This window comes from Cololabis saira, chromosome 10, assembly GCF_033807715.1.
Source record: "Cololabis saira isolate AMF1-May2022 chromosome 10, fColSai1.1, whole genome shotgun sequence".
NCBI classification, from domain to species: domain Eukaryota; kingdom Metazoa; phylum Chordata; class Actinopteri; order Beloniformes; family Belonidae; genus Cololabis; species Cololabis saira.
In genome coordinates, this window is record NC_084596.1 from 47,153,641 (window position 1) to 47,170,890 (window position 17,250).

Sequence of the window (17,250 nt, forward strand, 5' to 3'; positions counted from 1 at the left end):
ACCGGTCCAGGACCAGGTCCAGGACCAGGTCCAGGACCAGACCCATCACACGGACAGGACACAGACTGTTCCAACTCCTCCCCTCTGGACGGCGCTACAGAGCCCTGTACGCTAAAACCTCCAGACACAAGGACAGTTTCTTCCCCCAAGCTGTTGCTCTGATGAACTCTGATCACTCATAGAGCCCAGATATACTTGCTGTTGGTGCTTGCGTTCACGTCCGTTCGAGTGCAGCACCAACTGCAACGTCGCTCGCGTAGTATGCGAGCAGAGCACGTCGTACCGGCGGTGACCGATAGGGGGCAGTAAGCAGAGCAACAGTTGGAAAAGTGATTAAATATTTAGTAGTAGAGGTAGTAGCAGCACTAGTAGCTAGGGGTGGGCAAAAATATTGATACGGCAATATATCGCGATACATAGTCTCCCGATACGATATCGATATTCAATGTATGTATCGCGATATATTGCCGTATCAATATTTTTGCCCACCCCTAGCTCTTTATTTTGTGATTTCAGTGTGGGTGAGACACTGCATTTTATTTTTGTCATTTTAAGTCAGGGTCAAGTAGCTGTACTGTATTTTTGTGATTTCAATTTTAGTGTGTGTGAGACACTGCATTTTATTTTGAGTATTTTGTATCGAAGAATAATGCACACACTGCACTTTTCATTGTGTTTCAGTGTATTTTTTCATGCTAATATGTTGCATAATTAAAATGGAAAGTTTGAATTACATTGTTTTGACTCAGTCTGTCCAATGCCTTATCACTATCATCTGATGTACTGTACATATATACAACTTGGATTTTAAGATGTGTAATGCATTTTTTAATTTTTCGGTGAACTATGTAGAATATTGCGATATATCGGGATATATCGCATAATCGGGATATTGCAATTTGTATCGTATCGTGGCTCAAGTATCGTGATGCGTATCGTATCGTGAGGTCCTTCCCAATACCCACCCCTACTAGTAGCAGATTAGAACAATGAACAAGTATACATGACACCATTGGATGAAGAGGAGATTATAACATTGCTTTGGTTGCGATCTCGGCAAAGGAAACAGTGCCAGCAACCTCCGGGTCGTCACTTGTGGTCAGCTGGTATCAGACCGGGACCAGCCGGTACCAGACCGGGACCAGCCGGTATCAGACCGGGACCAGCCGGTATCAGACCGGGACCAGCCGGTACCAGACCGGGACCAGCCGGTACCAGACCGGGACCAGCCGGTACCAGACCGGGACCAGCCGGTACCAGACCGGGACCAGCCGGTATCTGACCGGGACCAGCCGGTATCTGACCGGGACCAGCCGGTATCAGACCGGGACCAGCCGGTCCTGGTCTGATACCAGCTGGTATCAGACCGGGACCAGCTGGTATCTGACCTGGACCAGCTGGTATCAGACCGGGACCAGCTGGTATCAGACCGGGACCAGCTGGTATCAGACCGGGACCAGCTGGTATCTGACCGGGACCAGCTGGTATCTGACCGAGACCAGCTGGTATCTGACCGGGACCAGCTGGTATGAGACCTGGATCAGATGGTACTGGGACCAGCTGGTATGAGACCTGGATCAGATGGTACCGGGACCAGCTGCTATGAGACCTGGATCAGATGGTACTGGGACCAGCTGGTATCAGCTGGGACCAGCGCCACTCGCGTCCAGAGCCAGAACTGCAGGTTGCTACACGTTCAGTGTCTTCTTGAGAACGTGCACGTCGACGCGTCAAATGAACGCAGGATACACGTGGCGGCCATGATGCGTCCGCGTTCTGAACTGCAAGTATATCTGGGGCTATAGAGTCTCAGAGTAATCTATTTCTGTAAAATAATAACAATAAAAGCTGCAAGCAGCGATGAACGGGCCCTCGTGCGTGCAATTTTCACCAATAAAGGTCAAGGACCTACTAATTCTGATGACACCACCCATGAGTCTTTATGTCAAACCATTAAAAAGTTATTGCAGAAAATAGGAACTATCACATATGGACCAATCAGATGAAGAGTGGGCGCGCTTTTTGGCGTCTATCGTCGCCACGGTAACGCTTTTGATTGAGAAAAGTAATGCGCGTCGTCGCAGGATGGAGATGCACATTTTGATGTATAACACACCTGGGTGCACGTTACGGTTCGGGCGAAGAAGCGGGCGAAGAAATGGCATAAATTTCGCTAAAATTACACGATTAATTCAAAATGGCCGACTTCCTGTTTGGTTTCGGCCATGGCGCCAAGAGACTTTTCTTTAAGTTGTAACATGATACAGGTGTGTACCGATTTTTGTGCATGTATGTCAAACCGTATTGTGGGGCTTGAGGCACAAAGTTTTCTAGTGGCGCTGTTGAGCCATTAGGCCACACCCATTAATGCAAACCATTAAATATAACATTTTTCGCCAGGTCTGGCTTGCGTACAAAATTTGGTGACTTTTGGGGCACGTTTAGGGGTAAAAAAGGCCCTCATTTCGTCGGAAGAAGGACAATTATAATTCTTACAGATACAATAGGGCCTTCGCACTGTCAGTGCTCGGGCCCTAATAACCACAATCAAATAATGGCCGGATCCGGGCATGAGCTGGCCGTGCTGCCTGGGGGGAGATGGGAGCGGTGAGAGAAAGATTGTCCCTGTCCCCCCCACTGTCCACGCCGGTGGCCCTGTCTCTGCAGTCAGGCTTTGCAGTTTTTCTATTTTTAATAATTGTGCAAAAATTTCTACATTTCAGTTTTTTTCTGTCAAGATGGGGTGCTGAGTGTACATTAATGAGAAATAAAATGAACATTTTTGATTTTAGCAAATGGCTGCAATGAATCAAAGAGGGAAAAATGTAAAGGGGTCTGAATACTGTCCGTACCAGTGCAGCAGCGATGAGGTGAAGTTGTAAGCAAGTCCACTAAGGACTGGTGAGACGTGGGCTCAAACACACCCACGTACCAAGTGTTGTCTCAAACTTCTACCTCGGTAACAGAAGACCCGGAGTATTAGGGCCAAACTAAGACAAAAAAAAATTGGAAATTACGAGAATAAAGTCGTAAAATTATGAGAATAAAGTCGTAATATTGAGAATAAAGTCGTAATAGTATGAGAACTCTAACAGGAAGAGCACATACGTCTTTTGTGGAAGAGGAGCTGTCTGGTATAGTATAGTATAGTAGTGTTGGCCCTGCTCTTGCGGCTCTGCTCTTGCGTGCTTGCTGATTGGGTAACGTACTGCGTCACGCATCGCGTCACTTCCTGGTGTTGCGGTCTGTTGCTGCTGCACGGCGTGCAGGCTCAGATCTCTTCCGACTTTTTTGTCTTAAACTTAGACTGTTTTCTGGTAAAATAGCACTATATCTGGTACATTACTGTCTTTATTTCAACACTCGCTCATTTTCTCTTCCGTAACTTTCACTGTCACCAATCACCGATACATTTTCTGTCCGTTAGCCTCCGTTAGCATCTTAGCATGGCCTCTCCGTCTCCCACCGTTTCACCTCTTTGCTGCTCAGTGTGTGAAATGTTTAGCTATTCCTCTGCCTCCTTTAGTGAAGACGGTAAGTGCTTAAAATGTAGTTTATTTACAGGGCTGGAGGCGAGGCTCAGTCAGTTAGAGGTCCGGTACCGCCAATTTGACCATAGTCCGATAGCCTCCTCAGCTAACCAGGCTAAGCTAGCGGCGGACCGGCCCATAGCAGCTGAGGGTAGCCGCTCCCCTGCAGCTCCCGAGCAACCGGCCAGTCAGGACCGGTGGGTGACGGTTCGGAGGAAGCGTAGTCTTAAAGGGCTCACGGAACACCACCACCCGCTTCATGTGTCTAACCGTTTTTCCCCACTCAGCGACACACCCGCTGAGAAGCCGACCCTGGTGATTGGCGACTCCATAGTCAGACATGTGAAGCCGACTCCAGAGACCATAGTTAGGTGTATCCCGGGGGCCAGAGCGGGCGACATAGAAGCAAATTTGAAGCTACTGGCAAAGGGTAATCGTAAATATGGTAAAGTTATCATCCATGTCGGAGCTAACGACTCCCGTCTTCGCCAGTCGGAAGTGACCAAAATGAATATTGTCTCGGTGTGTAACTACGCCAAAACCATGTCGGACTCCGTAGGTTTCTCTGGCCCCCTCCCCAATCTGACCAGCGATGACATGTTTAGTCGCATGCTCTCGCTCCGTCGCTGGTTGTATCGGTGGTGTTCAGAAAACGACGTGGCCTTTATTGACAATTGGGAAACGTTCTGGGGAAAGCCCGGTCTGATTAGAAGAGACGGCATTCATCCCACCCGGGATGGTGCTGCTCTTGTCTCTAGTAATTTGGTCTGTTTCATTAGACCCTCTCCCTGACATCACAGGGTCCAGGCCAGGATGCAGAGCTGTAGTTTAACACACTTCTCTGCTGCTTCTCGAGGACCAACGCCTGCCAATAAAACTATAAGATTACATGATGTAACTGGTAACTCTAACCAGGTGCCTAGCAAAATAGAAGTGGTTGCAGTTCCCCGCCCTCCACAAGTTCACCAGGTGCGGCGTTATAGAGGCGTTAACCAAAATAATCTTGTAAAAATGAAAACCAATGCACATTTCGTACCAATAAGAGACCGAAAAATTAGAAGCGGACTACTAAATATACGATTATTAAGCTCCAAGTTTCCAAGTCTCCAAGTGTTAGTAAATGATTTAATTACAGAGACCAGGAGTGATATTTTATGTTTAACAGAAACGTGGTTTCCTCGAAGCATGGGCCGAGGCGGAGGAGTAGCGGCGATCTAGTAATCTAGTTTTCAAATAAAATCTGTGATGTGATGTTTTCTGCTTAACAGAAACATGGTTACAGAAGGAAGAGTATGTTAGTTTGAATGAATCAACTCCGCCCGGCTACTTTAATCATCACATTCCTAGAAACACGGGCCGAGGCGGAGGAGTCGCGGCAATTTATAACTCCAGTCTCCAAACAAAAATTTAACCTAAGTGCAATTATAATACGTTTGAAAGCCGCACGCTTAGTCTGAAATTTCCGAGCTGGAACTCAGAGAAGGCAGTTGTGTTAGTGGTAGTGTATCGGCCCCCTGCTGGCGCTTATCTAGAGTTTTTGTCTGAATTTTCAGATTTCCTTTCTGGATTATTGATCAGTACAGATAAAAAAGCGATAATCTTAAATTAGCTTTCAATTCTCTTCTAGAATCAATGGGTATCTCACAAAAAGTGGACGGGCCGGCGCATTGTTTTGATCATACTCTCGATCTCGTTCTCACCTACGGTGTTGAAACTGATGATCTGTTGGTGTCACCTGTAAACTCCCTTTTATCCGACCATTATTTAATAACGTTTGAATTGAATGTTGTTGATGTTGAAGTGCAGGGCAGGAGGTATTATTTTAGCAGATGTTTGTCTGATGAAGCTATTGCTAAATTTAAGGAGACCATTGCTCATCTTGCGACAGTGGAAAATAGTGAAGCCTCTACTGAAGCAATAGAGGCCAGTGACCTGGGTTCTACCTCTGATGTTGATGTTGATTTTCTTGCTAGTAACACTGCTGATCTGTTGCACTCAGCTTTAGATGAAGTTGCTCCTTTGAAAAGGAGGGTTTCTAGCCACAGGAGCTTAACTCCCTGGTACAATTCAGATATTCGCATGTTGAAACAAAGCGTGCGTAAAATGGAAAGGAAGTGGTACTCTTGTAAGTCTGTAGACCTCTATCGTGAATGGAAAGATATTCTAATAGTATATAAAAAAGCCAAAGCAAGAACAGCTTATTATTCAACATTGATAGAGGATAACAAAAGTAACCCACGTTTTCTGTTCAGCACTGTAGCCAGGCTGACAAAGAGTCACAGCTCTGTGGAGCCGTGTATTCCTGCAGCTCTCAGTAGTGAGGACTTTATGAGCTTCTTTAACAGTAAAATCACGAGAATTAGAGAAGAAATCAACCAGCCGGTTGTGGACGTTTCTTCAGCTTTAGCGACTTCCCTACGCTCTGACTTGACTCTAGACTGTTTTGATCCTATAGACCCGTGATTCCCAACCCCCGGTCCCCGGACCGGTACCGGGCCGTAGAGCCGTTACTACCGGGCCGTGGAATGGCCTGTGTTCCGGTCATAATTAGGGCTGCAACGATTCGCCGACGTTGTCGACAAAAAAGCGATTATCAAAATTGTCACCAGACGTTTCTTTTCCAATGGAGTGAGGCATCTCACTTCACTTCACCACATACAATCTCTGCCGACAGCCGCGCTGCAGGACGTCTCAGCGCAGCCTTTTTTTTTTTTTTTTTTGCGTCCCAGTGCAGCTGCGGGTAACTAAACTTCAAATGTTCGGGAGCATTTTAGCCTGGATACGGCGAATAAAAGAAGACTTGCAAGTAGGGTTGCCACCCGTCCCGTAAAATACGGAATTGTCCTTTATTTGAGAAAAAAATGTTGCGTCCCGTATTGAACTAATACGGGACGAGATTTGTCCCGTATTTTCATTAACGCCCCATACACACGTCTGTCACACACACACATCAACACTAAATTGATCAATAATAACAAAATAAAACACAGGAAACATTAAGGCCAGCGAAATCTTTGTGGCGGGACAACAGGACCTGCTGCGTCTGTGCCAGATCTTTCTATGTGCCAGACAGCGCTGCGGGGACTCGGGCTTCACCTCCAGGTAGGAGTTGGAAATTGGGAATTAAAAGTTCCGTATTGAACCAATACGGACATATATTATTCCAGGCCCGGTTCTACGATGGTGCATAAGCAAGCATTGCACCCTCAGTTTGTGTTTGCGTGCTCAGTTGAAAAGACGAAAAGAAAACTGACAAATGCGCCCGCGTTAAGCCTGATTTATGGTTCCGCGTTAAATCGACGGCATGGCTACGGCGATGGGTACGCGTGCGACGCGCACCGTACGTTCGCGTCCCCACGTATCCTACCCCGTAAACTCTGCGTTGGTGCAACGCGGAACCATAAATCAGCCAGTGTCCGTCACTCATCTCCGTGCAGCAGTTTCCTGCGCCAGCAAGACGCTGCTCTCTGATTATGGCTCACAGTTTATGAAAACCCCAAATAAAAAATAAATTAGAGAATATTTTATGAAATCAATAAACATTTCCATCATCAAAATGATAACAAAGGTTCCAAATATCATGCTTTGCATGTAATAAGACTAGGTAATATATTAGTTTCACCTTTTAAGTTGAATTATTGAAATAGATTAACTTTTACACCAAATTCTAGTTGAATTATTGAAACAGATTAACTTTTACACCATATTCTAGTTGAATTATTGAAATAAGTTAACTTTTACACCATATTCTTCACCTGAAGCATTTTTTTTTCCTCCAAAACTTGTATAAATCGAAATGTGTTTCCTTGAGTGGCAGCCCTGTCATGGCTTGGCGGACAATAAGTTCTGGTACCCGACCGGACTGAACAGCGCAATGCACAGGTGCTGTATGCAGGTTAGGTACAGTCAGCTGCAGAGATGAGCGGACCTCAGCAAACCTCCATGAGCCGTTTCTTTACTGGTTGTTCGAGTAAAAGAAATGGTAATGAACAAGTGGAAAATCCTACCAAAAAGAAAAGCAAAAGCTTTAATCACAAGTACGACATTATGTATATAAAATATGGATTTGTTGCAATTGGCGATTTGGAGGCGCCAAACCAACTATGTATTTTATGTGGAGAAACGCTCGGCAACAAAGCAATGAACCCATCCAAGCTTCAAAGACACTTAAATACAAAACATCCTTCTCTCAAAGACAAACCAGTGGATTTTTTCGAAAGGAAAAAACGTGAGTTAGATTTGCAGAAGCAAGTTTTAAAGGCCACAACATCAGCTAACGTCGCTGCAACGAGGGCTTCATATCTCGTTGCTCACCGGATTGCAAAAGCTAAAAAGCCCTTTACAATTGGAGAGGAGCTAATACTGCCCGCTGCAAAAGACATCTGCCTCGAACTTTTGGGGGAAAAAGCAGCTGGCAAAGTGTCGCAGCGGTCTGGCAATTGAAATAGGCTGTTATTTTCGTAAAATGAGACGCCACCTGTTGGTGGATATATGCACCTGAAACCATTGTAAAGTTAGTAAAACAATAATAGCCTGCATTTTAAAATGCATTGTATTTTTCTAAAATGTTTATTAAAATTTACATAAATTGTCAACCGGTCCCTGAGCTTTTTGTTTATACTTCTGCTGGTCCTCGGCACAAAAAAGGTTGGGAACCCCTGCTATAGACCTCCCTGAGCTGACTTCACTCGTTAATAGAGCTAAGTCTACCACATGTATGTCAGACCCCATCCCGACTCGACTATTCAAAAATGTTTTTTCTCTTATTGGTACGACAATACTGGACCAAATTAACCTATCCCTAAGTTTAGGATATGTACCACAGGTTTTCAAAGTCGCAGTAATTAAACCTTTACTTAAAAAACCTTCTCTTGACCCAGACACCTTAGCTAATTATAGGCCAATTTCTAACCTTCCATTTGTATCTAAAATTCTGGAAAAGGCAGTTTCAAGCCAGTTATGTGACTATTTGTATAGAAATGATCTGTTTGAAGTCTTTCAGTCAGGGTTCAGAATGCATCATAGCACAGAGACAGCACTGGTTCGAGTTACGAATGACCTTCTTATGGCCTCAGATAAGGGATTAGGGTCCATACTGGTTCTACTGGACCTCAGATAAGGGACTAGTGTCCATATTGGTTCTACTGGACCTCAGTGCTGCTTTTGACACTATAGATCATGGCATTTTACTGCACAGGTTAGAGCATGTTGTTGGGATTAAAGGGAGAGCTCTACGTTGGTTTAAATCATATCTATCTGACAGGTTCCAGTTTGTTCATGTACATGAGGTTTCTTCAGAACAGTCAAGGGTCTGTTATGGTGTTCCACAGGGTTCAGTGCTAGGGCCAATCTTGTTTAGTTTATACATGCAGCCGTTGGGAAGTATAATCCAGAATCACGGCATACACTTTCATTGTTATGCTGATGATACGCAGCTCTATTTGTCTATAAAGCCGGATGAGACAGAACCGTTGGTTAAACTTCAGGCATGTCTTAGGGACATCAAGGACTGGATGTCCAGAAATTTCTTGCTTCTAAATTCAGATAAAACAGAAGTTATCATTCTTGGTCCAGAGCATCTTAGGAAGGGATTAGATGGTGTTGCGATGGCTTCCAGTGCAACTGTGAGAAACCTTGGTGTTGTTTTCGATCAGGATTTGTCTTTTAAACCATATGTTAATCAGGTTTGTAAAATAGCGTTTTTCCATCTCCGTAATATTGCAAAATCAGGAAAATCCTCTCGCAGAGTGATGCAGAAAAACTAGTTCATGCGTTTGTATCTTCTAGGCTGGATTACTGTAATGTGCTGTTAGCAGGATGTCCAAGTAATTTGCTGAATAGGCTCCAGCTGATCCAAAATGCAGCAGCACGAGTACTGACAGGAATTAGCAGGAGAGACCACGTCTCTCCAGTGTTAGCATCGCTCCATTGGCTACCTGTAAAATTCAGAATTCAATTAAAAATTTTATTAGAATAGAATAGAATAGAATATCCTTTATTTTCTCCCTCAGTGGGGAAACTTATTTGTTGACAGCAGTACACACATATAGGGGAGGGGTAAAAAGACTGAAAAGTCAGAAATAAAAAATATATAAAAAATACAAAAGATACTGTTATGAAATTATTGAAGCTCAAAACTGTCTAAGCTCTCTCTTCCAAGTAATCTCATTCTGATTAAGAGCCAAGGGTAGACAAAAATTAGATTAGAAGTTAAATACAAATACACATTGTTGGAGAGGACACGGGGGACAGGTGACACCTTAAGGCGATTTCTCCTTGATCTGACTCCTAATGAAATTAATTTCTAATACACATGCCATGGGGGAATAAACAGACGCTTAGGTGTGGGGAGTCTCACCTGTGAGCTAGGCTTGACACCCCAGGGAAAAGGAAGATGGGAGTGACACGTCTCTTAAGGCTCAACCAATGAAAATCATTTGCAAAGAACATCCTCCTTTTCAGTATAAATTCAACTGGACTCATGAAAACGTCGTGATTTTCTCTTGTACCTACGTGGTCTGAGAGAAGTCTCCTCCGGCCGGAAAAACCTTGTGCTTGACATGATTAAAAGTTGTATTAACCTGTGACTCTTGCCACTAGTTTTATTTTGGAACACCAGACAAAAGAACACGAATCTTTCAATGGTGACCCCGACGTGATCTGGTTGTTTCCTGACTGTGGAATTGTGGAGAGGAGCTCTGGAAGTTTTCATGCAGACAACCAAAACCTGACTACTCAAAATAAGGTAAGCAGAAACCGCTGATGAGTAGAAATTCTGCACATTTGGATTTATCAAATTAATAGTGGTTGTCTGATTGAATTTTTCTCAAGCTCATAAAGATTAAAAATAGGTTACATAGACAGGTTTGACTTTTGGTGTGTCATGCACAATGTTAATTTTTTATTTTTTATTTTTTTTAAGTAATTAGAAAATCCAAGTTGGGCTTGGTTAAATCCGAGTTGGGCTCGGTCAAGTTGGGCTTGCTTAAATCCGAGTTGGGCTCGGTCAGTACTGTGTGAAATTAGAAAATCCAAGTTGGGCTTGGTTAAATCCGAGTTGGGCTCGGTCAAGTTCGGCTTGCTTAAATCCGAGTTGGGCTCGGTCAGTACTGTGTGAAATTAGAAAATCCAAGTTGGGCTTGGTTAAATCCGAGTTGGGCTCGGTCAAGTTGGGCTTGCTTAAATCCGAGATGGGCTCGGTCAGTACTGTGTGAAATTAGAAAATCGTTTGAACTGTGTGAAAATTACATGTAACTCAGCAAGTTATTGCTGGCGCGCCTGCGATTGTGTGTGAGTGAATTCTTCTGTTTAAATTTGGGAAGTCAAAAAAGCACTTAAAAATCCGGGTTTAATTCGGTCAGCTGTTAGTAGTTAGTAAGATAAATAAATAATTGTTTGTTTTTGTGGGTGGTTGTTTATCCGATTTGATTTGATGGTTCAGTGTATGAACTCATTTTATGTGAGAACAGAATTCCTGCTCCTGAACAGATCATCGGATAAACTCTGTTGGATTCTTTTTTTTGGGGTTGGTGTAGTTAAAAGGGAAAGTTTGTAGGGTGATGTGTTCAGCTGTTAAATAAAACTGGTGGAGAGTCGGGTTACCCTCAACGATTAAGCGCACAGAGTGACTTATGGTGACTTCTTGTAGAAGCTTCTTAATCGGACAGCTCCATCCAGGGAAATTAATCCATTTGCAGCTGGACATACCTAGTGTATAATTTTGCGTGTACGAATGTTGTCTACTAAAATGATCGATGTGTGGTCGAAGTGTGAATCCGGCTCTTTTGAATCGATTCTGTATTCGACTCTGACCAGGTGGTTAGAAAAGGTTCCCAAATCTGATCGTAACAATGCCCGACGCAGATTTGTATTATGGGTTGAGGAAATGCAGAAGCGTGGCCTGTTCCCCGACACAGAAGGAGGGCCTGTTGATGTAGACACATTTACATCAATTATTCGACAAGCTGCAGAGAGCCTAAAGGCAGCTTGTTTGGAAAAGGAGAAAGCAGCCATCTTAAAGAAAAGGGGGGCCGTCAAGGCTGTAAATAAGGCAGAGAAATTTTATTCAGATTGTCAATGTTTCTTGAGCGAGTTAAAGTTCACGATATCACAAGAGGAGAGGGGCACAGCTTATCTCCTGAGAGTACGAGAGTTATGGCTTAATATAACAGGTGCAGACCCAGCTCTGGATGAAAACACTGAACTTATTTTCAGAAGAGCAGTAGAGGCTTCCGTCCCTCCTGTTATTCAAAGTGGATTAAAGAATGTCGTGGGCCTGCCTGAGCTCCCATACCGTGGATGGGCCTGTCATGTAATCACTTATATAGATAACATGGTGGAAAAGAGAATGGCGGAGGGGGCAGAAATAATTGCTCTCCAAACTCAATTGGTGAAAAGTCAACTAAAGGAATCTAGGGATAAGATCAATAATGAAAAATCTGAGAAACAAATGTTACAAACTAGAGACCCCCATCCCAACCTCCCTGGCCCATCCTCCTCCTCTGCCCCGACACCTCAGTTGCCCCCCCCCCCCCCCCCCCCCCCTACACCCTCCCTCTCAAGTCCCCCCCCACTATGATCCCAACCTCCCTGGCCCATCCTCCTCCTCTGCCCCGACACCTCAGTTGCCCCCCCCCCTACACCCTCCCTCTCAAGTCCCCCCCCACTATGATCCCAACCTCCCTGGCCCATCCTCCTCCTCTGCCCCGACACCACCATACTCCCCCCACTCTGGGGTGAGACCACATTCGTTTACACGTGGTGTACCTTTCCGGGGACAGGGAAGACAGACAAACAATGCACGGTCTGGTCGGAACTTGTGCTTCCGTTGTGGACGGTCGGGGCACTGGGCGAGACAATGTGGAGCTCGCTTTGCTGGTCAACTTAATGGGAGTAGGGTTCCACTGTAGGTTTCTCAGTAGGAGTAGACTATAGTGGAATCGGAATATAAATATACATGTGTGTACACGTGATACCATAGGGAATAATAATATTAATGTCTTAACGTATTGATGAATATAGTGTGTCAAGTCCGTGCACGGCTGGTTTACTTTGTTTATGATTCTGAAGTTCAGATGATATTGGGAGCTCATCTAAGATGACGTTTGCAGTGGTTAACCACGCCGATGAGCAGACAGGAGGTTTTGTTTCTGGGAGTCTAAGCAATCCTGGGCCCATATACAGAGATTAGCAGTTTTCTGCCTTAATTATTGGATTGCCTTAAACTACCCGTAACAAGCGACTCCCATGTCTTAAAACATTCTACTTGTGTTAAAAGTATTTAAAGTAGTCAGAGATTCGATTACTTCAGATCATAAGTAAAGTTTGAACACATAAGGACACACTTAAATGAAAAGAAATGTCAAATAACAGAATTTTGTTGTCTATTATTGTTTTGCTTGTCATGTATAATGTATATCTGTTATTAATTTGCGCTCTCTCCCCCTGCGAGCCCCCCCCCCCTTTTTTTTTACTTCAGGACTGACAATCAGTCCTCTTTTGTTTTGTTTTGGGAAACGTCACAGTGGGTGGGAGGCGCCCCCACCAACATTGAGAAAGCCAGAGAGGTGACAAACAATGACCCCCAAGAGCCCCCCCCCTAATTTAAGGGGCCAGAAAGGGAGGAGAAGCCTCCTTACAGTGTGTCTGGTTATTCAGAATATTCTTGGAGATTTGTTCTCTTAATGTTTTAGTAAATGGAAAGGTGTGGTGGTATCAATTTGTATTGTAATGGCTGTGGTTGTTCTTATTTTATGCAGATGTTATATGTTTTTTTTTTTGATTTTAGTAAAAAAAAAAAAAAAAGAGAGGGTGGAGGATTGATGACCCAGAGAGAGATGTGGTGTGTGCAGTGTACTAGGTGCTCCCCTTAAAGGCTGCAGTGGTTTCTGTGGGACCTTGACTGGAAAGTTACCCCTGGTACAGAACCACTTACAGAAATCAACTTCAGATCCATCTCCTACGCTGCTCCAATGTGCAGCACTGTTCGTCTTAAGACTGATGGAAGAGCCTTCCAAAGCTGCCAGCGACATATCATTACCACTGATCGTGGGGTGCGACAATAAGACTTTGTGGTCACAACAGAGAAAAATAACGACAGGATCTTCTTCAAAATATGCAACTGCATCTGTCGAAACTATGCTTGGGCAAAAGGACCATCTGCTTACGGCTCTGGTGATGTCTGAGGGAACGGCCGGTGGTGCTGAAAGGCCGAGGTTTTCTGCGGATGCCTGGTGTTGCAATATTGGGGTGATTATGGGTATACTGCACACACTCATTTCCTACTGTTTTGTTCCAATGGGTCATCGGTTTTACATACTTTTTCATAGAGCTGGTTGGATATTATTTTACGATTTTTATATTTTATTTTATGTTTTTCGGGGGATTAGTTTGAAAAGATGGTTATCTGTCCAAAGTGTGCCCATGCCTGTTGAAAGAATAAGAAAAAAAAAAAAAAAAAAGGGGGGATAGTAGACAATGATAAGATAAGATAAGATAAACCTTTAATAGTCCCACAGAGGGGAAATTGCAGATCTCTGCATTTAACCCATCTCTAGAGACTAGAGAGCAGTGGTCTGCCATATGAACGGCGCCCGGGGAGCGGTTGGGGTTGAGGGCCTTGCTCAGGGGCCCAGGGTGGTTGACCTGGGTTGCATTCTGGGGGCTTGAACCTGGTCCTCCAGACTCCAGTCCACTTCTGTAACCACTAGGCTACCACTCCCCATAGTGGATAGTAGACAATGTTAATACGTCAGAGGAATACTGTCCACTACTTGCATGCCATTTTTCTAATAACTAACATCTGTTGTTTAAAGTTGTTACAAAGGGGCAAGGCTCAACTAAGATTATAGACAGATATTACTGTACAACCTGTCCGTTCTGTTTTTTGAGACATACAGGGATCATGAAGTGGGTGTGCTTTCGTCTCCAGAAGAACAATGGATTATTTTTTTTTGTTGTCGTAAACCTGGACACCTGGGGCCTTATGTACTAAGAGTGCGTGGATTTCAACGTGAATCCGTGCGTGGAATTAACAAGAACGCAAAAATTCAGATGTACAAAACTGTGCGTGCGCCCAAATCCACGCAGGTTTCTCTGTACATCCCAATCAGCGTGGATTTGAGCGCACATGCGGGAGCACAACACTCCGCCTTGTCTCCTCCCTCAAATATATGTTTGAATATGATATGAAGATAATTATCCATTAAAAACCGCTCATCCTAACTGAGCTGGAATAAATAATTCATTTTGGGGCATTTCTTCCGATTTCAGCTGGTGTCGGACTCCAGTCCTCGAGGGCCGGTGTCCCTGCAGGTTTTAGATGTTTCCCTGCTTCATTGCACCATGATACAAGTGACTGTGTCATCAACAGAACTATCCAGACTTTGATGACAAGTTGGTGACGATAATTAATTAGAATCAGGTGTGTTAAAGCAGGGAAACATCTAAAACATGCAGGACACCGGCCCTTCTGGGATTCACTTTGACACCTACATGGTGTTCTTTGCTTTGCGTTGCGTTCCGTGAAGAGTTGTGGTTTTATTATGATCGTACGGGTTTTTGAAAGTTTATGGGCAGCGTTAGTGCATCATTACACTCTGCTTTTCTTGTTTGTATTTTAAGAACCGACACCAGAATTTTTGGTGGATGAAAAACGGCTCCTCGTTCCGCTTTATTGTCACGCATATTATATAACGGATTAAGACCAATGTACACGTTTATTTAGTCTTACACATTATGGATGTCCGCGATCACCACTCTCATAAGTATAACAATGTGAACAACATTAATTTATATTTAAAACATGAAGCATCATGATCTGATTCCTCTGCTGCAGAAATAAAGACAATTTGTGCCGACGGGATTATGGAGGTGCAAACGTGGGAAATAAAGAGCAAAGTTGCTGTAACTCGGAGTGTTGCATCCGCAGGAGGAGAGACCGGTCTAGTTGTTTCTGCCTAAATCTGACTTGATCTCATTCTTGAGTTTCATAATCTGAAACTCTGACGTTTTAGCGCTCTCGCTCAGCGGGCTGCTGTGCGCGCTCCCGCGGCCAGAAATCAGAAGAAATCAGATTCTGACAGGCAATCACTTTTTGGCACAACACCGGTCCATCACGGGAGAAACACTTTCTGGATCCTGCAGAACCTGCAGCTGACTCCATATCAGACTCTGAAAGTTGCCTAAACATTCAATAAAAACTATTTCATGCTGAATCACATCAGTTCGCAACCAACCTTTCCGTGACACCTTTTTTTTTATTTAAGACATCTTTACAGAACCGGTTTTTGCTGCAAAATGCATTTTAATGTTTTTCTGTCCAGACACAGTTATGGGATGTTTTAGGATCTGGCTTTTATCTCGAGTATTCGTCCCATACGGTCGTCATGGTGACAGAGATGTCCGACCTGTCAGCAGGTCCAGCTGAAGCATCACGTTGGTCTGAACCGGAGCAGCTGGTCCAGTTCAGGCAGAGATCCAGGAGGATCCTCTTGGTACCTAAACCAGCTGATGGTCCAGTGTTAGTCCTGGACCAGTAGATCGGTTTGGTGCCTGAGGACTCGCTCCTGATCCTGCATCAGCAGGTTCCTCTAACGGAGCCAAAGCTCCATCGGGATTTGCGGGTTCTTGAGCTCCTTTAGTTGTTTGTTCAGATCATGTGGTTGATTGTGAGATTGTTGCAGCTCCACTCTTGTGTAATTTATCTGATGATGTCGGGATTGTCATGTCCTTCACGTGGTCATGAACTTATTGTTGACGTTACGTTTCCCTCATATTCTGCACTTCACTGCATCACCAGTGAGTGTCGCCAACGGACAGAACCTCAGAAAAGTGCGTACAACTGCCTTAATGTGTGAGTGACGGACCGCAGCTTTCTACGTTCACGTCATTCTTTGTACATCCGACCGTGAGCGTTGAAAGTGGCGTACGCACGTTTTTTGTGCGCCGCACTCTTAGTACATGAGGCCCCTGGACTTCCCCATTTTTGACTGGGATGTATAACGGACTTGACACATGGTTATACTGATTTATTTGGTTTATTTGTGAAATGCTCATCCATTATGAGATGTACAATTGTTTACAATATGAATATTCAGACTTCCACAGCTTTAAATTTATGATTGTTGTTGAATGTATTTGTATATTAATCTGTATGTATGGTTCTTGACATTTGTGGGTTTTCTCTTTTGTTGCTCTGCTTGTATCTTCACATCTGGTGGTCATGTGTAATATTGGAGGATTGGGACTGTTTTGTCTATACAGCTAAGCAGGGTGTTCTATTTTATAAGAAAGGGGGTACAAAAACAACACATATATTTATATATCCCAGTGGACAGTTTTACATGGTTGGTTTGAAAAACATGAATTAATCATGTTTTGAGTGGAAGTTGTTAGGATTTAATGAAATTATTGAAGCTCAAAACTGTCTAAGCTCTCTCTTCCAAGTAATCTCATTCTGATTAAGAGCCAAGGGTAGACAAAAATTAGATTAGAAGTTAAATACAAATACACATTGTTGGAGAGGACACGGGGGACAGGTGACACCTTAAGGCGATTTCTCCTTGATCTGACTCCTAATGAAATTAATTTCTAATACACATGCCATGGGGGAATAAACAGACGCTTAGGTGTGGGGAGTCTCACCTGTGAGCTAGGCTTGACACCCCAGGGAAAAGGAAGATGGGAGTGACACGTCTCTTACAGTTTTTTTCAATTGTTT